This window comes from Lithobates pipiens, unplaced genomic scaffold (genome assembly GCF_037356315.1).
Source record: "Lithobates pipiens isolate NorthernLeopardFrog02 unplaced genomic scaffold, aLitPip1_a1.2 Scaffold_19, whole genome shotgun sequence".
NCBI classification, from domain to species: domain Eukaryota; kingdom Metazoa; phylum Chordata; class Amphibia; order Anura; family Ranidae; genus Lithobates; species Lithobates pipiens.
The window spans coordinates 433,631,870-433,655,806 of record NW_027507764.1 but is presented as its reverse complement, the minus strand read 5'-3'; the positions used below and the strand labels follow the sequence as shown (position 1 = coordinate 433,655,806).

General features: G+C 43.6%; 1 long non-coding RNA gene across 2 annotated transcripts; it reads right to left on the bottom strand.

The window, feature by feature from the left end:
* Positions 1-265: 265 nt before the first annotated feature.
* Positions 266-16,591, bottom strand: LOC143998345 (uncharacterized). Of its 2 annotated transcripts, none has more exons than XR_013277869.1 (3): positions 16,400-16,591; positions 15,447-15,582; positions 266-418 (listed from the first exon to the last, which is right to left on the bottom strand). It is a non-coding gene; the product is annotated as an uncharacterized LOC143998345 (long non-coding RNA). The 2 variants fall into 2 exon arrangements; XR_013277868.1 differs by lacking the exon at positions 16,400-16,591 and adding an exon at positions 16,132-16,244.
* Between the last annotated feature and the right edge of the window lie 7,346 nt (positions 16,592-23,937).

The following is a 23,937-nucleotide window of genomic DNA, read 5'->3' as shown; positions in this document are numbered from 1 at the left end:
ACACAGAGGTTCCAATCCTATAGCACTTTCCAAAAAAACAAGTGTTTTTTATGATTTATTAGTGGCTTTGTTGGACAGATGTATCTCCATTTCCTGTCCCAGTGACAAAACAGGAAATGAGGGGGCATTTCTCCAAAGGTGGCACAGTCAGCAGTAAAAATCTGATAGAGGTGGTAACTCTATTCTATAGAAAACAAAAACAAACAAGCAAACATTTGTGTTTGGAATTTCACTTTAAATGTTATTTATTTTAATATAACAGCCCACATTGATTGGATGTCATACTACATTCACAAGAGTAAGCATAAAAAGAGAGAGTAGTGCACATAAGGAAGACATGGTCCACACGGTGCCTTTGTTCCGGATCTCCTTTTCACATCTGTTTCCCACATACCACCGGTCTCCAGATGTTTTACACCTGTAAAAAGTGTATTTATTAATCTGTGATATACCCAGATATGCATATTCAGTATAGAAAGTAATGCAAACAAGGTTTAAATATTTTGCAAGGGGCACGTGAAATAGTTTAAGGTGGAACTAGGATTTAAAGGATAATTGTTTCCAAATAATCCAAAAGTGTCAATGCCACTCCAGAGTGTATAGTGTACTGTAACATTAAGCAAATAAAGCTGTAATGAAATATTACATCACAGTGAGCCGTTTATAGTTCTTTCAGTATCATAAATAATATATGCTGCCCTATGCACCCCAATACACACAGCACCATGCCTTGTGATACATGCTCTACTAGGGATGAGCCGAACACCCCCCTGTTCGGTTCGCACCAGAACCTGCGAACAGACCTAAACTTCGTGTGAACTTTAGAACCCTATTAAAGTCTATGGGACTCGAACGTTCACAATCTAAAGTGCTCATTTTAAAGGGTAATATGAAAGTTACTGTCCTAAAAAGTGTTTGGGGACCTGGGTCCTGCCCCAGGAGACATGGATCAATGCAAAAAAAAGTTTTAAAAACGGCCGTTTTTTCAGGAGCAGTGATTTTAATAATGATTAAAGTGAAACAATAAAAGTGTAATATTCCTTTAAATTTCGTAGCTGGGGGGGGTATCTATAGTCTGCCTGTGAAGGGGCGCATGTTTCTGGTGCTTAGAACTGTCGCTGCACAAAGTGTCATTTGTGCAGGAAAAAAAGTCTTTTAAAATCACTTGCGGCTAAATTGTCGGGTCTCCGTAATACAGAGAACACTCAATGAGTGTTCTCTGTATTAGCCGACAATTCATTCATTCATTGATTAAAAAAAAAAAAAAAAAAAAGCGTGGGGGTTCCCCTAAATTCAATCAAAAGGCCCTTCAGGTCTGACATGGATATTAAGGGGAACCCCGTGTCAAATTAAAAAAAAAAATTGACGTGGGGGTCCCCCCAAATATGCATACCAGACCCTTCAGGTCTGATATGGATATTAAGGGGAACCCCGCATCAAATTAAAAAAAAAAATTGACGTGGGGGTCCCCCTAAATATCCATACCAGACCCTTTATCCGAGCACGCAACCTGGCAGGCCGCAGGAAAAGAGGGGGGGACGAGAGAGCGGCCCCCCCTCCCTCCTGAACCGTACCAGGCCACATACCCTCAACATTGGGAGGATGCTTTGGGGGTCTGTGACCCCTCAAAGCACCTTGTCCCCATGTTGACAAGGACAAGGGCCTCATCCTCACAACCCTGGCCGTTGGTTGTGAGGGTCTGCGGGCGGGGGGCTTATCAGAATCTGGAAGCCCCCTTTAACAAGGGGACCCCCAGATCCCGGCCCCCCCCCTGTTTGAAATGGTAAGGGGGTACAAAAGTACCCCTACCATTTCACAAAGAAAGTGTCAAAATGGTTAAATAAGACAAACACACTTTTGAAAAATTCCTTTATTAAAAATAAAAAAAATAAAAAAAAAATTCCAGCGGTGCTAATCCACTCTTGCTATCCAGCGACGGGTCTCCGGGGTCCAGCAATGGATGATCATATCCAGCGACGGGGGATCTCTCAGTCCAGCGCTGTCCATACCTCCTTCTTCTGTCTCCACTGCGGAGACACTGCAGAGAGCCGAGCGCTGACATTTCTTATATTGGGAGGGCGGGGCCACCCGTCACCTGACCCCGCCCCTCTGATGCAGGAGAGGGAAGCCAGGGGTTCCCCAGTGACGTGTGGGTGACCCCGCCCCCTCTGATGTAACGCAGGTTTCCGTTTACATCAGAGGGGGCGGGGTCACCCACACGTCACTGGGGAACCCCTGGCTTCCCTCTCCTGCGTCAGAGGGGCGGGGTCAGGTGACGGGTGGCCCCGCCCTCCCAATATAAGAAATGTCAGCGCTCGGCTCTCTGCAGTGTCTCCGCAGTGGAGACAGAAGAAGGAGGTATGGACATCGCTGGACTGAGAGATCCCCCGTCGCTGGATATGATCATCCATCGCTGGACCCCGGAGACCCGTCGCTGGATAGCAAGAGTGGATTAGCACCGCTGGAATTTTTTTATTTTTTTTTTATTTTTAATAAAGGAATTTTTCAAAAGTGTGTTTGTCTTATTTAACCATTTTGACACTTTCTTTGTGAAATGGTAGGGGTACTTTTGTACCCCCTTACCATTTAAAACAGGGGGGGGCCGGGATCTGGGGGTCCCCTTGTTAAAGGGGGCTTCCAGATTCTGATAAGCCCCCCGCCCGCAGACCCTCACAACCAACGGCCAGGGTTGTGAGGATGAGGCCCTTGTCCTTATCAACATGGGGACAAGGTGCTTTGAGGGGTCACAGACCCCCAAAGCATCCTCCCAATGTTGAGGGTATGTGGCCTGGTACGGTTCAGGAGGGAGGGGGGGCCGCTCTCTCGTCCCCCCCTCTTTTCCTGCGGCCTGCCAGGTTGCGTGCTCGGATAAAGGGTCTGGTATGGATATTTAGGGGGACCCCCACGTCAATTTTTTTTTAAATTTGATGCGGGGTTCCCCTTAATATCCATATCAGACCTGAAGGGTCTGGTATGGATATTTGGGGGGACCCCCACGTCAATTTTTTTTTTAAATTTGACACGGGGTTCCCCTTAATATCCATGTCAGACCTGAAGGGCCTTTTGATTGAATTTAGGGGAACCCCCACGCTTTTTTTTTTTTTTTTTTTTTTTAATCAATGAATGAATGAATTGTCGGCTAATACAGAGAACACTCATTGAGTGTTCTCTGTATTACGGAGACCCGACAATTTAGCCGCAAGTGATTTTAAAAGACTTTTTTTCCTGCACAAATGACACTTTGTGCAGCGACAGTTCTAAGCACCAGAAACATGCGCCCCTTCACAGGCATACTATAGATACCCCCCAGCTACGAAATTTAAAGGAATATTACACTTTTATTGTTTCACTTTAATCATTATTAAAATCACTGCTCCTGAAAAAACGGCCGTTTTTAAAACTTTTTTTTGCATTGATCCATGTCCCCTGGGGCAGGACCCGGGTCCCCAAACACTTTTTAGGACAGTAACCTGCATATTACCCTTTAAAATGAGCACTTTAGATTTCTCCCATAGACTTGTATAGGGTGTTCCGGCTTTTCGAATTTGCTGCGAACAGCCCAAATTGTTCACTGTTCGCTGAACAGGCGAACAGGCAATGTTCGAGTAGAACATGAGTTCGACTCGAACTCGAAGCTCATCCCTATGCGCCACATACCCCTAATGCCATAATACTAATCTAAGAGCTCCCATATAACCCAAGAGGCCAGAGGGAGACCCTCAGCTCAGCAGTCTTCATTCACCTGGGGCTCCGAGTCCTCATTGATGGGAAGCTCTGCCAACTTGCTCCACATCTCTTTCCTCCCAACTTCACTCCATCTTCCTTCAGAACCAGGTGCTGAAAGTCAGTGCACTCCAGGCCTGGTACCCACTGCCACTTTGCAGAGTTAAAGGGAGAGAGGAGGCTGCTACTATACTGCAGCCACAAAGGTAGAGAATGAAGACCTTAGTTAGCTGCCAAGTTAGTCAGGGTGAAAAAAAAACAAAATGTCAATCTAGTTCAACCAACAGAATAAAAAAAACACAAAATACAGAATCTTTAGCCCACAGTTGACCCAAAGGAAGATCAAAAAAAAAAAAAGCCCTACGGGCATGGTGCAATTTGCTCCAGTAAATTCCCCCAGGAGGCAACCAGGTATCTACTGAGCTGGCCAGAACTAGTTTTTAGGGAGTCTATTCCACAGCTCTTACTGTAAATAAGCCTTTCTGTGCCCCTTTGTATCCTTTTTTTTTTTTATAACATTAAATCATATATTTATTACCACCCTAGAGGAGGAATTACCTTGAATGCCATGATTGCTTTATGTGAGATGTATTCTATTTTTTATAGTCAATACCATGGTTTTTAATTATGTGTCATTTTTCTTGCATGCTATATACAGTATAATAAAATATTGAAACTGGACATAAAAGGTGATCTATTTATGTACTTTTTTAAAAAAAAAAAATATGTTTAACACCTTCCCGCCCTATAGCCGAAAGACGGCTACAGCGCAGGCTTAATTTGCCGGGAGGGCGTACATGGATGTCCTCCCGTAATCCTGCTGTCTGTGCACCTCCTGTGGACTCAGCTGATCACAGATCTGGGGAAGGGGCCAATCACAGCAGCCCTTTACCACGTAATCAGCTGTGTCCAATGAAAGTTGATCGCAGAAGTAAGCACAAGACGGTTATCAGCTTTCCTTTTCTCATGCTGACAGCATGAGGAGAGAAAAAGAGAGCTGATAAATGGCTAAAAGCACATCGGCACTGATAATCAGGGCACTGATTATCAGTGCCCTGACTATCAGTGCAGTCCCAATAGTGCCCACCAGTGCTCCCAATCAGTGGTCACCAGTGCTGCCAATCAGTGCCCATCAGTGCTGCCAATCAGTGCCACCTATCGGTGCCACCTATTAGAGCCCATCAGTGCCACCTATTAGAGCCCATCAGTGCCACCCATCAGTGCCCATTAGAGTTGACTATCAGTGCCCATCAGTGGCGCCTATCAGTGTAGCCTCATCAGTGCCACCGGTCAGTGCCACCTATCAGTGCCGCCTGATCAGTGCCACCTCATCAGCGCACATCAGTAAAGGGAGAAAGATTACATGTTTGCTAAATTTTATAACAAACTATGAAAAATGTTTATTTTTGTATATTTAACAAAAAATAAAAAACTCAGTGGTAATTAAATATCACCAAAGGAAAGCTCTATTTGTGTGTAAAAAAAATACAAAATGTAATTTGGATACAGCGTTGCGTGACTGCGCAATTGTCATTCAAAGTGTGACAGTGCTGAAAGCTGAAAATTTTCCTGGTCAGGAAGAGGGTAAAAGTGCCCGGTAGGAAAGTGAGGAATGTACACTATATTTTAGGTGATATTTACATCTTTGTGTTTTGGGTTTGTAGCATCCTACGTTCTGGGTTCATTTGTATTGCATTTGATATTTGCAGATTCTGAATCCCTTACTTTGGATTTCAGATTCAAATTACACAAAGGCCGTGCTTCATTATTTTTTCTCCCAATGAAGGTATAGGTGTCAGTTGAAGACATAAGACAATGTAATTCCCATGTGTCTGATATAGCATCTTGATTCAGCAGTGTCACCTTAATTAGTAGTTTATTTCATGTGACAGGTTCACATCACCCTTTATACATCAAACAACTATTGCATTATGTAGGGCAGCCCCCGTAGGAGCCGCTGGTGACTAGGGGTCCTGCACAGCCAGGCACACCAAATTTCTACAGGCTCGCTTGAAATTGGAAACGTTTTATTTTTTTTATTAGGGGTTAATAAACTTGAATAGGGATAGGGTTATTATGGAATGCTCACTTGACTGGAACAAAGTCTCTTCAGGGACACTCAAATATATTCACTCTCTGTATACACTCCTCATCCTCCAGTACATCACTTGCTTGCAGGAACAACTCAGACCCAGCCGGAACACTGTTTGATGAATGTGGCAAGGCACTCAGCCAGATCAAGCAAAAGCCCTTTACAGGCAGGGACTGCGGGCCCCTTTGGTGCGTAGAGAAAAAGTCCAGTGTCCTGCTACATACCTGTAACTACTGATCCCAGCACCACCTCTTCAGGCACTGCCAGCCCACCTGGCTACAGCTGCCCCTTTCACTAGCCCTCCTGGCTACTTCCTACAGTCCTCTCAGACTGCCACACTCACCAGCCACACAGCTGTGTTCTCCCTGGAGATATCTCATGCCGCGTACACACGTAGCGAACTATCCTACGGACTTAGTCTGGCGGACTTCCCGCCAGACTGTCCGTCGGACTTTCCGAATGAGCTACTTGCCCACACATGGCACTTTTTCAGTGGACTAATACGGCGTACTAAGTCCGCCGTACTATCCGCCCTACTTTTGAAATGAACGGACTCGCCCACACACACGGAGGAAAGTCCGCTCATTTCGAGCGCTTCTCCAGGTAGGCGGGGCCCGCGAAGGAGACATCGCTGGCCCCGCCACCTGGTATGGACTTAAAGGGGAACCCCAACTCCGAAAAAAATCGGCGTGGGGGTCCCCCCAGGTCCACATCAGACTCTTGTTCGAGCATGCTACCTGGCCGGCCAGGAAAGGGGGGCGAGCGAGCGGCCCCCCCTCCTGAGCCGTACCAGGCCGCGTGCCCTCAACATGGAGGGGTGCCTTGGGGAAGGGGGGGCGTGCGCCCCCCCACCCCAAAGCACCTTGTCCCCATGTTGATAAGGACAAGGGCCTCTTCCCATCAACCCTGGCCGTTGGTTGTGGGGGTCTGCGGGCGGGGGGCTTATCAGAATCCGGGAGCCCCCTTTATTAAGGGGGCCCCCAGATACCAGCCCCCCCCACCCTATGTGAATGAGTAAGGGGTACAATGTACCCATACCCATTCACCTGTGTAATAAAGTACAAAAAAAACAACACATAAGATAAAATAGTTTATTGCACAGCTCCGGGGTCTTCCGTCTTCGGGGGGTCTTCTCGCCGGACTCCTCCGCTATCTTCTTCTAGCTCTTTTACTAGCGAAGGAGCCCGGCTTTCTTCCTTGCCGCCGGCCTCTTCTTTCGACTTCGGGGGCACCCCCCCATGTTAAGGGCACGCGGCCTGGTACGGCTCAGGAGGGGGGGGGGGCGCTCGCTCGCCCCCCCTTTCCTGGCTGGCCGGGTAGCGTGCTCGGACAAGGTTCTGATGTGGACCTGGGGGGACCCCCACGCCGATTTTTTTTGGCGTTGGGGTTCCCCTTTAAGTCCATACCAGGTGGCGGGGCCAGTGACGTCTCCTTTGCGGGCCCCGCCTACCTGGAGACCCGCTCAAATGAGCGGACTTTTCTCCGGGCGGGAAAAGTCCGTTCATTTCAAAACTACGGCGGACTGGCATACACACCGCCGAAATGCGAGTCCGGCGGGAAGATTGGAGTGCAAAACTACTTTCTAAGTCCGCCGTACTTTCGGGTCAAAAAAGTATGCCGGAGGCTACACACGGGGGGATTGTCCGGCGGACTTGAGTTTGCCGGACTTTTCCACCCGATTGTTTGATCGTGTGTACGCGGCATCAGATGTGCTAGCTGGCTCCTGTTGTCCTCATTCTTGCTCCCGTGCCTCTGGACAGGACAGACTAGGGGGTGGCTACCCTCAAGGGCCACTGACAGCCTCCTCAGCACTATCTCCAGCTTCCACCCAAACTCTGCACTGCCCCTGCTGGCCTGACTGAGTATTCAAGAGGGGCCCACCCCCTATCAGCCCACTTGCTGAGGACCAGCCAGGGCCCTCCTTAACATTCCAGGCAGCTCCTCCCAGCCTTCATTCCATTCCTCCGGAAGCCTCACCAAGGCTCCAGCAAGCAAGGGGAGGCACCAGAGGTGTTGCCTTATGAGTCCTCCATCCTCCCTAGATCACTCACCCCGGCCCAGATTAAACACAGACTTGGCTCCCAGCCAAGCCTAAATTTTTTTTTTTCAATTTCTTTATTTTTTTCCCTTTCCATTTTTTTTTTTCCTCAAGTAAACAAGAATATAATTTTACATAAACAATCTAAGAGTCATACATCGTGTTTCCATATTCATACATAATAAACAAAAAGAGCATAACAATTCATTCTATTCCCTTAGCCTCTTATTCCCTTTATAATGTAATGTATAAATCCAAAGAGAGAGCAGGCTAGGTTAATGGTAATCTATATAATATATCGGGGCAATATCATAGAGACTTCACTCTCAGTCCCACATACCCCATGTCTGGTCCTAGGTTGGTACTGTTCCCAATCAGGCCAGAGTTATATTGTTATCCTCTTATTTCTCATCTTCCCCCCCTGATATTTTCCCCCCTATTCTTCTCCCCCCCCCCCCCCCCGAGAAAAAAAAAAAAAAGGGGGGGACCAAGCCAAAAAAAAGGGGGGGAGTTCTCATCTCCTTCCCCTATATCTCCCCCTCCTCCCCCTTAAATCGCATCAATCTGTCTCCTTCCCTCCTCCAAGGAGATATAGAGGTTCCATGGTGTCCATATTTCCAAGTAAGTTTTCCTTCTTTTCCTGGCTGTCCATATTAGGTCTTCCATCCTGTTCACCTCCTCAACTTTCTTCAACCACATGCTCACACTGGGGGGTTGTATTTGTTTCCACCTAAGTGTTATACATGACTTGGCTGTATTTACCAAGTGACACAGGATGGAATTCCCACCTATATTTCCTGAGGTCTCTGACAAGTTCAGGAGGAATATTGCTGGGTCCTCCCGTATTTCTACTTCACTGAATTTTTGAGCGATATCTCGTACCTCTTTCCAGTATTTCTTAATTTTTGGACATGACCAAAATATATGTAAAAAATGTCCCACTTCTTTCTGGCACCTCCAACACTTATTTGATATATGAGGGAAATATTTTTGAAGTTTTTTCTGGTGTTCTATACCACTGTGCGATAATTTTATAATTAGTTTCCTGTAGTTTTGTGCATGTTGCTGTTTTAAAAATTGATTGTATCATATTTTTCTTCTGCTCCTCAGAAAAAGTCCTTCCTAGGTCTATTTCCCACTTCCTAAAGAAGGGTACCTGAAAATTTTCTACGGGTTTAATCAGTAACGCGTACATTTTCGAGATTGCATGCGTAATTGGTTCCTTTTCCATACAGAGTTTCTCAAATGGCATATAGTCTCGCTCTAGTAACTCTGGCACTATCTCTGTTTTTAGGAAATGTCCTAATTGTGCCGCCTGCCAGAAATCTAATTGAAAAGGGCCTTTTCTATCTATCATCTCCTGCATTGTTGGCCATTTACCTTTTTTCACGAAATGCGAAGCTTGATATATTCCTTTTTTAATCAACTTATCAAAAGGTCCTTTCTGTATGCCTGGTATAAATCGGGGGTTACCCAATATAGGGACTAGAGGGGAGTTCTGTGTCGATATCTTATTCTTAGCTAAGAGATGGTAGCATATCTGTAATGTGGGTCCTATTGTAGGGTGTAGCTTCGTATCTGAGGTCAAATTTCTGTAGCACCAAGGTGCTCTATGTAGTAGCTCCCTACATTGTGCTTGCTCTAATTTTACCCATATTTTCTGATCTCCATGTCGACACCAGTCTAGTAATCTACCTAGATGTATTGCATGGTAATATTTGTATATGTCTGGTGTTGCTAATGTCCTCCGTATCCTTGGTTGTTTGTCTGCCCAAATAAATTTCATAAATAATGTTTGTATAGTTCTAAAGAAATTTCTTGGTATTAACATTGGGATTGCCTGGAGGAGGTACAGGAGTTTTGGCAAAATATTCATCTTGATTATATTATTTCTTCCAAACCAGGAATGTATTCCCCTGTGCCATCTCTCCAGGCATCCTCGTACCATCTTCAATACTGATACAAAATTTAATTCATATATCTTATTGAAGTTTGTTGCGATCGTTATTCCCAAGTATTTCAAGCCATAGTTCGTCCAATTAAATTTATAATTTAATTTTATTAGTCTCGTCATTTTCTCTGGGACTGCTATCATTAAGGCTTCTGACTTGGAGCAGTTTATTTTAAAGTGGGATAATGTACTATATGTCTCGATTTCCTTACATAGATTTGGGAGCGAGATTATCGGATTCGTCACTGTAAAAAGCATATCATCTGCATATGCTGCGACTTTATTATGGGTTTCTCCTATGGTTATTCCTTGGATATCCCTGTTGAGCCTTACTCTGCATAGAAGTGGTTCAAGGGTCAACGCAAATAACAGAGAGGACAGTGGACATCCCTGTCTGGTCCCATTTGTTATTGGGAAAGATGTAGATACCACTCCATTTACTCTTACTTGAGCTGTAGGTTTTTCATACAAGCTTGTTATCCAGCCCATCATTTTCCCTCCTAGCTTTATATGTCGGAGTACCGAGAACATGAACCCCCACCCCACCCGATCAAAAGCCTTTTCTGCATCTGTTCCCAGAAATATACAGGGGGTATCGGTAGAGATGACTGTATGTATTAGGTTTAAGGCCTTAATAGTATTGTCCCTTGATTCTCTTGTTGGGACAAATCCCACTTGGTCTTGATGAATCAAAGAGGGCAAATACTGTTGTATCCTCAAGGCTAATAATTTGCTAAATATTTTCAAATCTGCGTTCAGTAAAGATATTGGCCTATAGCTTCCACATTGTTTCGGGTCTTTACCTTCTTTCTGTATCACTGTGATTGTAGCTTTAAGTGTATCTGAGTGGAAAGTCGATATGTCTCCTATTTCATTAAACAGTTTAACCATATATGGACATAATTCCGGCATAAGCGTCTTATAATATTGGGCTGTTAGTCCATCTGGACCAGGTGCTTTCCCACTTTTTATCTGTTTTATCGTGTTTTGTACTTCTTCTAGTGTGATTGGGGATTCCATCTCCTCTTGTGCAGTACTTGTCAGAGTCGGCATTTCGCTTGATCTTATGTATTCATTTATCTTAGCTTGATCTGATGCCCTCAAATTCAGATTATACAATGAGGAGTAGAAATCGCCAAACACACCAGCAATCTGTTCTGGCACTCGTTCTTCCTCCCCACCTTTTTTTCTAATTATAGGTATGTATGTCTTGGATTGTATTTCCCGTAATGCTCTCGCTAGTTGTTTTCCGCATTTATTGCCGGATTCATAGCTACACTTACGTCCTATCTGAATTGCCATTTTAGCTCTGTACTGTAGCAGATCTGTAACTTGCCTACGTGTGCTTATTAATTCTTGTTCAACTTCTAAGTTCTGGGCATGTTTATGTTGGGCTTCTAGATGTTGCATTTTTACTAATAATTCTGTTAACTTAGTTTCTCTTTCCTTCTTAATCCTTGCTCCATGCTTAATCAATACTCCTCTGATTACTGCCTTGTGCGTTTCCCAGATTGTTCCCAAGGAACTTTCTGGGCCTTCGTTCTCCTGAAAGAAGAATTTTATCTCCTTTCTGACATCCTCCAGGACTAAAGGATCCCGAAGGAGGCTCTCATTGAGTTTCCACATCCTAGAGGTTAAATGTTTTTTCCCCGTTAAATTATATTTAAAAAAAATTGGGGCATGATCTGACCAGGTAATTAGACCAATAGTGGCTTCCTTAACTGAGGATAATTGTTTATGCGGAATAAAAAACATATCTATCCGTGAATACACTCTATGCGGATTGGAGAAAAAAGAGTAATCTCTTTCCTTGGGGTGTAATAATCGCCATATATCTACCAGTTTTGTTTCTGTTATTGCCTGGGCTATCCTCTTTCTTATTTTAGGTGTCACTGACGATGTCCCTGATGAGGTGTCTTCACTGGGGATTAATGGGGTATTAAGGTCTCCCCCCATAATCAACTGTCCTTCTTCGAATTCCATAAGTTTGTCAAGTATCTCTTTAAAAAAGAGGTCCTGTTGTATATTGGGGGCATAATATGTTGCTAATGTAACTCCTACCCCTCCTATAGTCCCCTTTACAAACAGATACCTTCCCTTTGCATCTATCATAGAATCCCTATGATTCCATGCTACTGTTTTTGATATCATAATGGTGACTCCCTTAGTTTTGGAAATCGGGTTAAGCGCATGGTAAACCGTTGGATACCCCGTAGACCTCAGCAGAGAGAAATTATTTTCTCTGAAATGTGTTTCTTGAATAAACGCTACATCTATCTTCAATCTCTTTAAATCATGAAGTAACATTCGTCTTTTTTCCGGGACGTTTAGTCCCTTTACATTCAGGGACATTATTTTTAAAGTTTCCATATCTCCTTGGGGAAAGAGGCAGAGACAAGTAAAGGTGCAAACAAAAAAAAAAAAAAAAAAAAGGGGGGGGGGAGAACCCCCTCTAACCCTACCCCCTCCCGCCCCCCTCCCTCCCATCCAATCTGCTACTCCCTCCCTCCCTCCCCCACTACCAATCCCTGGGTTGGCCGTTTACCAACGGTCTCCCCACGAATCTCAAAGCTCTACTGCTTTTACCCACTCAATTTCCGGACCCTCCGGATTATGAGTGTTTACCTAATGGGGTTTTGTGGTTGTGCCTTGCATATACATGTATGGAGACACACATTCACAGCTGCACCTGTGTTTGTAAATTCATACATGTACCCATCTCTATATTTATCCAAAGCTTAAGCCTCTCCTGTATATATAATTTATATCAATCCCCCCCCCCCTTTCCTATTTTCCATGTCTCCTCTCCGTTTCTCTCTTCCTTCCTCCAAGAGCCATATTGTGTATTGACCTTGTTCCAAAAAAAAAAAAAAAAACCGTACCATAATACAATAAAGCAACAATACAATATAATACCTTACACTCCTCATCCCAAAAAAAAAAAAAAAAAATTCTTTTCTTTTTTTTTTCTTTCCCTTTTCCCTTCCCTTTTTCCTCCCCTTTTTCCATTCCCTCTCTCCCTTTCCTCCTCAAAGGGGGGAGGGGAGGCAAGGTGGGGAGAAGGAGAAAGGGAGAAAGAGAGGGGGGGGGGGCCGGAGGCCACATCTTATAAAGTTATTTTATTCATCCTTAAGTTCAGGTAGGGGGGTCTGGTCCCAATCCGTAAACCCTCCGTTTCCCCCAGGTCCCTAGCTATGTGCTTTATTTTGTTAGTGGTGATATTAAAAGTTACTAATATTGGTGATTAGTGATTGACCAAAAAAAAAACCAACAGTTTCTTGTGTCCTAATTCTATATACTCTCCCCCCCAGCTCAATATCCCTCCTTATCCCACCCTCTCAACCCTCACAAGTCTAAACCATCCCCTGTGCACCATCATTCCCATATATATTTACTTACCCTCCACATCCATTACTCCCTCCCCCCCAAAAAAACAAGAAAAAAACAAAGAAAAAAAAATATTATGTATTATATTAAATCCCCCCCTCCTCCCAACACTTCTAAAAAAAAAAAGAAGAAACCACTGCAACCCCTATCATCCCATTTTCCCCCTCTTTATCCCTAGTAAATTATAATAGTAAATTATATTACTCTCCTAAGTGACCACCTCTTCTAGGAACCTCGGTCATGTGAATCCCCCCCAGGGACCTGAACCCCCCCCCTTTATTATAATTACCTAATCTTATTTGTGTATTTATCTTAGACTCTCCACCTGTATCCCCCCCCCGACCCCCCCCCACCCACCCGCTGCCCCCACCTCATCCCTCATTATCTCCATTCATCCTAATCCAAAAAAAGATATTAAGAGCATATCTCTCTCCTCCCATACTTCTTAAATCATCATGGAGGGAATTAATTAGACAAGTTGAAAACCTATGGGATGAGGCTACGAAAAAAAGGAAACAGAGAAGGGAAAAAGCCCCAACAGGCGCACAAAAGAAACAAAAAAAAAGGATAGGTTCAGGGATATGAGTTAATTTAGCTTAATTTCTAACACAAGTCTCATTGTGCTGTAATATGTCTTTCTCATCTTTCCCACTCCCTCTCTTTCCCTCCTGTGCTTTCTGGTTTTTTTCTCTGTAGCTGAGAGAGTGGGAGTCTCCAGTTCGGCACCATAAACGGCTCCACACCTATAAAGGCAAATAATTTTGGAAGATCGCTGTATAGTCTCAGTGTGCATGTAGATGTTCCTTTTCTTATTACCACAGCAAGAGGGTATTTCCATCTGTATGCATGTCCCTCCCGCCGTACACAGTCCAAGACAGCACGCAACTGTGCTCTGCGCTGTAGTGTGGCCCGGGATAAGTCAGGTAGGAGCTTCACTACTGATCCCTCTATCTCAATATTGCCAGCCAACCATGCCTTCCTCAGCAAAGTCTCCTTATGCGCGTATCTATGGAGGCGGCAAATTATGTCCCTGGGCCTTTGCGGGTCTGCTGATTTAGGCCCTAGCGCCCTGTGTACTCTGTCCAAATCCATGTTAGGCGGGACATTACCCTCTAAAATCATGTGAAAAATGCTCATTACCTTCTCCTGCAAGTCCTCCTGCTCAGCGACTTCTGGGACTCCTCGGAGCCTCAAGTTGCAGCGACGACTACGATCTTCAAGTTCCTCGATCTGAAGCTGCATCTTCACCAACGTCTCACCCTGCTCTTTGCTCTCCCTTTCCACTCTCTCCATTTTTCCTTCAAATCTGTTGCTTAGGGGGGTGTGGTCTGAGCATGGCTGAGTGAGGGCGTGCAGAGTCTGTGCTCCTAGCTGAACCGCCATCCATAGGTGATTTGCACCTGAGGATCCCGGAATGAGCGCGCCTAGACAGAGAGAAACGAAAACCTCGCGTAGAGCTGCAGGGTGCAGTGCCCCACAACCCGCTATACAGCAGTATTTCTCCCCGAGGCGGATGTCAGCTGCCGGGCATATCGCGGAGACTACGGACGTAGCTAAGCCCCCCGAGGTGGTGAGCGCTCGGACAAACAGGGGGGAGATGAAAAGCTCATTTGAGGCTGGGAATGGCAGGGAGGAAAACGAAGGAGCTACCCCTCGCACTAAACGATCGGAAGCGGAGGCGAGTGCGCGGACGAATAGGGGGGAGACGAAAAGCCCAACCGAGGCCGGGAACGGCAAAGAGGAATGCGAGGAAGTCACCCCTCGTAGTATACGATCGGAAGCGGAGGATCTGAAGAGCTTAATCCAGGCTCTACCAACGAAAGCCGATATAGAGGCTCTCATTAAGAGAGTGGAGGAGACACACCGTGCTGAGATCCAGCAAGTACACACTGAGATCCAGGTAATTTCCGACCGCTTGATAGTGGGGGAGGTAAGAGTAACCAAGCCTAAATTTACCTATATTACAAAAAGAAATCTATGTACAGCCTAGCACTCTACACTAGAGGGTGCTACAATTACTTGAAGTCACCTGGCTGTAAATGGTCACCCTATCTGCCCTCTGTTCCCCGAAGCCTTCTGGGTTTACAAGTGCAGCTTACCTGCAGACGTCGTCCCGGCAAAGGAGATCCGCGCTGTAGCCGTCATTCGGCTATAGCGCGGGTCTCAAGTGGTTAAGGGCAATTATAATGCTGATGCAATGTGGCCCACAATGAAATTGAGTTTGACACTCCTGCACTGAGGCAAGACATTTTTACCTGCATGCCGGCTGCTGGTTTTCCAGAACACAGATTCCATCATTCAAACAGTTATTTTGTGCGCACAGGACTGGCACTTTGGGTGGTGGTGATGTGGGTGGCGGCAATGGTTGTGTCTGTCTTAATTGGGAAATATCTGTAGAAATAAAGAAGAGATAATGGTTTTCTGTCTCTGTTGAGGCGCTGATAAGCCTGTATAACTAATACACAAAGACAATGAAAGAAGCCGAAGTACATTACATTTGGTTATATATCAAAAACAATTTATTAGATGCACTAGAGCCTATCCCAATACACTTCAAATAATGTGTATGAAAAAGAAAACAAAAAATGTGTAGCTGCCCCTTTAAGTGTGGGTGATTCATCTAGACTTAGGCCATATATATATATATATATATATATATATATATATATATATATATATATATATATATATATAGATATATATAGATATATATAGATATAAATCATTTGTAGGCGATCGGAGGGGTAAAGAGCCGGCTCAAATAGTTCAGTAAAGTAAAAATGGCTTTATTCAGCAAAATAAACAGAAGAAACAACAGACTTGTCTTGTAACACAGGTGCAGATGTAGGAAAAGTTCAATCTCTTTAACCAACAGGCTGATATATAGATAAAGTACATGGCTCTAGCCAGAGCTACAGTCTCTGATATGGTTTTGCTCACCCCAGCAGGTACGCAATACAGCAAAGGATCCTTTCACACAGCATGCTGCTGTGTCTCTCTTTCTCTCCTACTCAAACAGCTCCCCTCTAACATTTTCAGCCCAGCTGGCAATAAGCAGGTCTGAAGGGGAAGTAACTGCCCTCTTCAATTAACCCCTTGAAATACCCTGTTCCAAGCCAGGGGTCTGGACACCACGAGCCAAGTGACAATAGACCCGAGAAAGGGCATCCGCATTCTGATGTACCTTTCCTGGTGTCAGAGAACTCACCATGTGAAGATCCGTCCCCGTGTAGCAGCAGTTCACCTTCGTCCCAAGGATCATGCACGGTGTCCCCATCAGAGGCGTGCGAGTCCTGGTACGAACGGACGCACGCCAATACGAACACGTGGACGCACTCGCGCCAACCGAACGTTTGCACGTAATTACACACGCTTCTTCTTCTTTGTGGCCTCTAGAGTGCAAACCTCCTCTGGTGCCTGGAATTGGGGCAGTAGAGGGTGATGCCGCCAACGTTCCAGAAACCGCTGATTTGACAAAACTCACTCTTCCTCCACCTGCTGTTCCTGCTGCTGTCCATCAGCCACCACCTATACCACCACACCCGCCTCCACCTCCACCTTCTAGTTACATCACTGGTATGTCTACAACCAGCTCCTACAAATGATGACACTGTATACTATCAATCGTACTGACTCCTTTACTGGGTGAACTATCTAAGAGAAGAACCCCAATCACATTTAGAGATATACTTTTAACCTTCTGTTGCATCTCTAGGACAGGAAGTGAAGGGAAATCTCCCCAGTGGTACACAAATAATAATAACCTAGCAGGGGTTAAAACTCTTCCTACTCTATCCAGAAAAAAAGAAAAAAAAGATTTTGGATCTAGATACACTAAACCACTAGACCTCCGGGAAGATTTATCCCCCTTCATGACCAGGCCATTTTTTGCTATATGGCACGGTGTTATTTTAACTGCCGATTTCGCAGTCATGCAACACTGTCCCCAAACAAAATTTATATATTTTTTTTTCACACAAATAGAGCTTTCTTTTGGTGGTACTAGATCACCACTGCATTATTTATTTTTTATTATATAAACGAAAAAAGACTGAAAATATTAAAAAAAAGCAAAAAATATATATATATTTTACTTTCTGCTATAAAACATATCCAATAAAAAAATAAAAAAAAATTTAATTTCTTCTTATATTTTGGCCAAAACACATCCTGCTACATATTTTTGGTAAAAAAAGAAAAAAAAGTGTATATTGATTGGTTTGTATGAAAACTATAGCGTCTACAATCTATGGGATATATACTAGAGTTTATATTTATTTATTTATACTAGTAATGGTGGCGATCAGCAACTTATAGTGGGACTCCCTTAGTGCACGGTCAATCTGACACTTAGATTACTTTCACACTGTAGTCGCTCCGCGTTAGCGGTAAAGCGTCGCTAATTTTAGCCCACTGCCGGCCAAAGAAAGGGTTAAAAGCGCCCATGTCGCAGAGCTTTGGCAGCGCTGCCCATTCATTTCAATGGGCAGGGAGTTTTGGAAGCAGTGTATGCAGAGCTCCCAAACTGCCCCAAAGATGCTGCTTGCAGGACTTTTCAGAATGTCCCGCAAGCGCACCGCCCCAGTGTGAAAAGTCACACTGGAATGAATAGGGAGGAGGTTTTCAGGCATTAGAGGCTATTTCTAGCGCTAACACACCTAAAAAACGCCTCGGTGTGAAAGCAGCCAAACTGATGCTGACACCACCAGTGACACTAATACAGTGATCAGTGCTAATAATATACACTGTCACTGTACTAATGACACTGACTGGGAAAGGGGTTAACATTAGATCAAAAGGTTAACTGTGTGCCTGACAATGGTTACTGTATGTACAATGTGCTGATTTTTATTAAGTAATGTTCTGATTTTTATTCCCTACTTTGCAGGGAGAAAAAAAAGCGGCACGTTGCTGCCATCTGTAGAGAGCTCTGTGTTGTTGCTCTCTTCTGTCATTCGCTCAGCCGATCAGTGGGTCCCGGCCATAAATCATTGGCTAAGACCCACTGCTTGGCTTTTGCTGCAGTGAATGACAGCTCGGGTTTCTGGGTGCGCACGCATGCGTGAGAGAGCGGACCCGGAAGAAAGCCCCGATGTACAGGTACTTTACCATGCCTGAAAGAGCCAATCCCCCACAGTATAGGTACTGCAGCAGGTTGGCAAGAGGTTAAAGGCCTCATTCACACAGACGTACCTATGCTAAGGGCCCCCCCCCATGCCTGCATGGGGTACCCAAGTGTTTTATGCCTCTGGGTACAAGCAGTATGGTTTATGTCTACTGGGACGCAGTGCCTGCACAGACGTTCAGAGACATGCCCCTGCACGACTGCCAAGCTGGCCCCGGTGGCTATATCCATGCTGCTACTGCGTCCCAATAGACATAAATGGATGCGGGCAAAGACGGTCCTTCACACAGAGGTGTGGATAGCTGAGGCCTAAGAGTAGGGTCACCACCTGTCCGAGATTCACCCGGACAGTCCGGGTTTTGAATCCTGTGCTTGGGCGGCTGCAGTGTGAAAGCACCCTAAAACAAAAACAAAAAACGTACTGTGCGCTGCTAGAGTGTTCGGGTTTGGCTTGAAAAGAAAAAAGTGACAACCTCACCTAAGAGCTCATTCACGCTGGATGCATTTTTCTGCACTTTATCAGCACCGGTCACCACATAGGACCATAGAAAACCATTATTATCTCTGTGCCCTGTTCACACCACAAAGCTGCCTTGGTCAGCTGCTATGGGCATTATTAATCGCTTGCCCTTATTTATTATTTTATACCCCCTTATTTATAATTATTTTTACATTTATTAACTATTTTATGATTGTTTATATATCCCCTTATTTATTTTTATATTTATTCATTAAATGTATTCACAAATATATATTGTTTGCATTTTTTTTATACTCCCTTATTTATATTCATTTTTTTTTTAAACGCAGACTTGGAGCAATTTTCTCGCAATGCACCAGAGCTCACATGAAGTGGCATTGCAGCTCGGCCTCCGCATACAAATGAGTGAAGGGCCGTTCCACACCACGGAATCGCACAACAACGTACTGAGCGTTCCTCTGCCATTCACATGCGGTGTGCGATTTTAGCCTATTCATTGTGAATGGACCGAGTCGCACCGAACTGCACCAAAAGCAGGTCATGCACTCCTTTAAGGGAAACGCACAGCAAGCGGATGGCATAGTACTTCTGTAGCACGCGATCTGGTGCAGGCGAGTGCCCTGCGCGTGCGACCTGCATTTCATGACGTAACATTAACACCCCGCTGCAAATCGCAACTGTGGTGCGTTTTGAAGGTGGTGCAGGAAACGTGCGGCTTCCAAGCCGACATTCTGGTGTGAACTAAATGCCACTCAATAAAGAAAAAAGAATTGTGCCTACTTTATCTATATTAACGCCCCGGATTGAATAAAGATCCTTCTGGGTCTGACGATCGGCTCCCCTCCCTCTGCCATGTTGCAGTCTGTGGGTTACTATGGTCGCACTCCGGTTGGCAAGGACGGGTGGTTGCTAAGCGACGTTATGGACAGTACAACGGGGTCCTTCCGAGGCAGGCATCAGCAAAGCCAGCTACAGCTTGTGCGCAGGTCTCATAGAGAAGAGAGCGTCTCTTCAGCTCAGCAGCGTGCGGGTATAATTCTCAGTAATGCCTGTAGATGGCAATGCTGAGCTGCTAACGGCACTGAGAAACTAGCTTCTAGATAAAGAAATGTCTCTAGTATATCAGCCAGGAGCGGTGGCGTGTGACAATGCGCGCCGCCTTCCAAAGGCGCGGGCTGCTGTTGGATTGCGTTTGTCCATGAGTTCTAGTCCACCCCCTGACAAGTCACGCGGGTGTCCGTTGCTAGTGCCATGATTCAGCATTAGCATTGCTGGTGGCTCACGACTATACCCTGGTCCACCACTGATCGATGATGGCAATGTCTATCAGACTGACCAGTACTGGGCTGGCAAGATAGCAGTGAATAGCCGACTTAGAGCAATCAGATAATACAGTGATACACAGCCTGTCATTTTTTTACCCTATTAAAAAAAGAAAATATATATATATATATATATATATATATATATATATATCTTTCACTCTAATTATTCAGGCAGCTCTACAATAAAAATCGAAATAAACATAACAAAACAAAACAGAAATATAACAGAAAATAAAAAAATATTATCTTTAACATTATTATTTATTATTTTATACCCCATTTATTTACATTTTTATTGCAGAGCACCCTAAATAATAAGAATAAAAATTTAAAAAATTAAATAAATAAAAAAACATAAATATAATAGAAAATAAAAAAGTATATTTAAGGTTTTTATTATTTTATTACCATTTTATTATCATTGGCAAAAAAAACATAAATATAATATAAAATAAATAAATACAATTATGTTTAAGGTTTTTATTTATTGTTTTATACCCCTTTATTCACAATTTTTATTTCTATATTTACTATTTATCATTTTTATTATTTTTATGCACTCTTATTTATATTTGTTTTATATATGACAGATTGTTTTATTTACACACACCCTTATTTTTTTTTATTTTCTAGATTTAATCCTTTTTCTTTTTTTTGTGTTTAGACACCTTTATTTTTTTTTATTTTTTGAAACGCGATTAAGTTTTTTTCCATAAACACACAAAAAGAAAATGATAACATTGGCAATAAACAAAAAGATACTGAATTTGCATAGAAAGAACGTAGAAGTAGAGCACTCAGAGGGTATTTGGCTATTATCAATATTTATTTTTATTCACTATTTTATACACCTGTATTTATAGTTATTTTTATATTTATTAACTATTGTTATTTTTTTATACACCCTTATCTATTATATTATATATTAATTCATGAAATGTTTTCATATATATTTATATATTGTAACTTTTTTATAGACTCTTATTTATATATATTTTTTTTTAATTATTATCATTATTATTATTTTTTTTCTACACTCTTATTTATTTCTTTTATATTACTTTTCTTTGTTCATATTTAATTTAACCCTTTTTTTCATCACATATTCACAATCTTTTCTGTTTGATTTCATCGCATTTATAGGATAATTATTTGTAACATTGCATTGCAGATTTTTAAAAGATTGATTGGAGCATAATATATGTAAAAATGTGTTGTAATAATTGTGTTGTAATAATTGCACTTATTTATAAGGGAGAAACTCAATAATTATTTGCATGGAGTTTTTTTTTTATTGTTATTTTTTTTTTTAATCAGTAATACTTTTAACCACCTCAGTACAGTGCAGTTACACCCCCTTCCTGACCAGACCAATTTTCAGCTTTCAGCGCTTTCACAGTTTGAATGACAATTACTCAGTCATCCTACACTGTATCCATATGAAACTTGCGTCCTTTTTTCCACACAAATAGAGCTTTCTTTTAGTGGTATTTAATCACTAGTGGGTTTTTTATTTTTTGTGCTATAAATAAAATAAAACGTAAATTTTGTGAAAAAAATGCCTTTTTCTTCGTTTCTGTCATAAATTTTTGCCAATTAGTAATTTTTCTTCATAAATTTTGGCCAAAATTTATACTGCTACATATCTTTGGTAAAAATAACCCACATTAGTATATATTATTTGGTCTTTGTGAAAGTTATAGAGTCTACAAACTATGGTGCCAATCACTGAAAATTGATCACTTCTGATCAGGCCTTCAGTACATCAGGTGTACCTCATTTCTTGAGACACTAAGAGCCGGTTCACAAAGCGGGCGATGCGAGGCGACACGACTCGCCTCGCCTCGCTCTCGCAAGTCGCCCCCGTTCTGTACAATGGAACCGTTCTGAGAGGAGCGACTCGAGTCGCTCCGACTCAGAAAAAAGGTTCCTGTACTACTTTTGGGCGACCTCGGGGCGACTTGCATTGACTTCTATACAGAAGTCATTTGCAAGTCGCCGCTGAGGTCGCGGCGAGGCAAGTCGGAGTCGCCTCGCCTCGCCTGCTGTGTGAACCGACCCTAACAAGTCAGGAAAGTACAAATACCCCCCAAATGACCCCTTTTTACAAAGTAGACATCCCAAGGTATTAAGTAAGTAGCATGGTGAGTTTTTTTAAGTTGTCATTTTTTCCCACAATTCTTTGCAAAATGAAGATTTTTTATTTTTTTTAATTTTTTTTTACTAAATTGTCATATTATCAGGTTATTTCTCACACACAGCATATGCATACAACAAATTACACCCCAAAATACATTCTGCTACTCTTCCCGAGTACGGCGATACCACATGTGTAGGACTTTTACACAGCCTAGCCACATACAGAGCACTAACATTGATGTAGTACCTTCAGACGTTCTACGAGCAAAAATTACGCATCTCATTTCTCAACCACCTATTACACTTTTGAAGGCCCTGGAGTACCAGGACAATGGAATTTCCCATAAAATTACCCCATTTTGGAAAGCAAACACCCCAACGTATAATCTGTGAGGCATAATGAGTCTTTTGAACGGTTCATTTTTTTCCAGAAGTTTTTGGAATATGTGGAAAAAAATTTTAACGCATTTTTTTTTTACACAAAATTGTCAATTTATAAGATATTTCTAACACATAGCATGTATATAGCAAAAATTACACCCCAAAATACATTCTGCTACTCCTCCCGAGTATGGCGATACCACATGTGTAGGACTTTTATACAACCTGGCCACATAGAGAGGCCGAACATTGAAGTAGTACGTTCAGGCGTTCTAGGAGCATAAATGACACATCTCATTTCATTCCTACCCATCACACTTTTGAAGGTCCTGGACCACCAGGACAGTGAAATTACCCACAAAATGACCCCATTTTGGAAAGCAAACACCCCAATGTATATTCTATGAGACATGGGCTGGAGATAGGTACTCTGATGGCCTGGTGACAGGTACTCGGGTACTCTGATGGCCTGGTGACAGGTACTCGGGTACTCTGATGGTCTGGTGACAGGTACTCGGGTACTCTGATGGTCTGGTGACAGGTACTCGGGTACTCTGATGGCCTGGTGACAGGTACTCGGGTACTCTGATGGCCTGGTGACAGGTACTCGGGTACTCTGATGGCCTGGTGACAGGTACTCGGGTACTCTGATGGCCTGGTGACAGGTACTCGGGTACTCTGATGGCCTGGTGACAGGTACTCGGGTACTCTGATGGCCTGGTGACAGGTACTCGGGTACTCTGATGGCCTGGTGACAGGTACTCGGGTACTCTGATGGCCTGGTGACAGGTACTCTGATGGTTTGGTGACTGGTATTTGGGTACTCTGAAGGGCGGTGACAGGTACTCATATGGACTGTGACAGGTACTCGGGTACTCAGATGGACTGTGACAGGTACTCTGGTACACAGATGGACTGTGACAGGTACTCGGGTACTCAGATGGGCTGTGACAGGTACTCGGGTACCCTGATGGACTGTGACAGGTACTCGGTACTCTAATGGACTGTGACAGGTACTCGGTACTCTAATGGACTGTGACAGGTACTCGGGTACTCTAATGGACTGTGACAGGTACTCGGTACTCTAATGGACTGTGACAGGTACTCGGGTACCCTGATGGACTGTGACAGGTACTCGGTACTCTAATGGACTGTGACAGGTGCTCGGTACTCTAATGGACTGTGACAGGTACTCGGGTACCCTGATGGGCCGTGACAGGTACTCGGGTACCCTGATGGGCCGTGACAGGTACTCGGGTACCCTGATGGGCCGTGACAGGTACTCGGGTACCCTG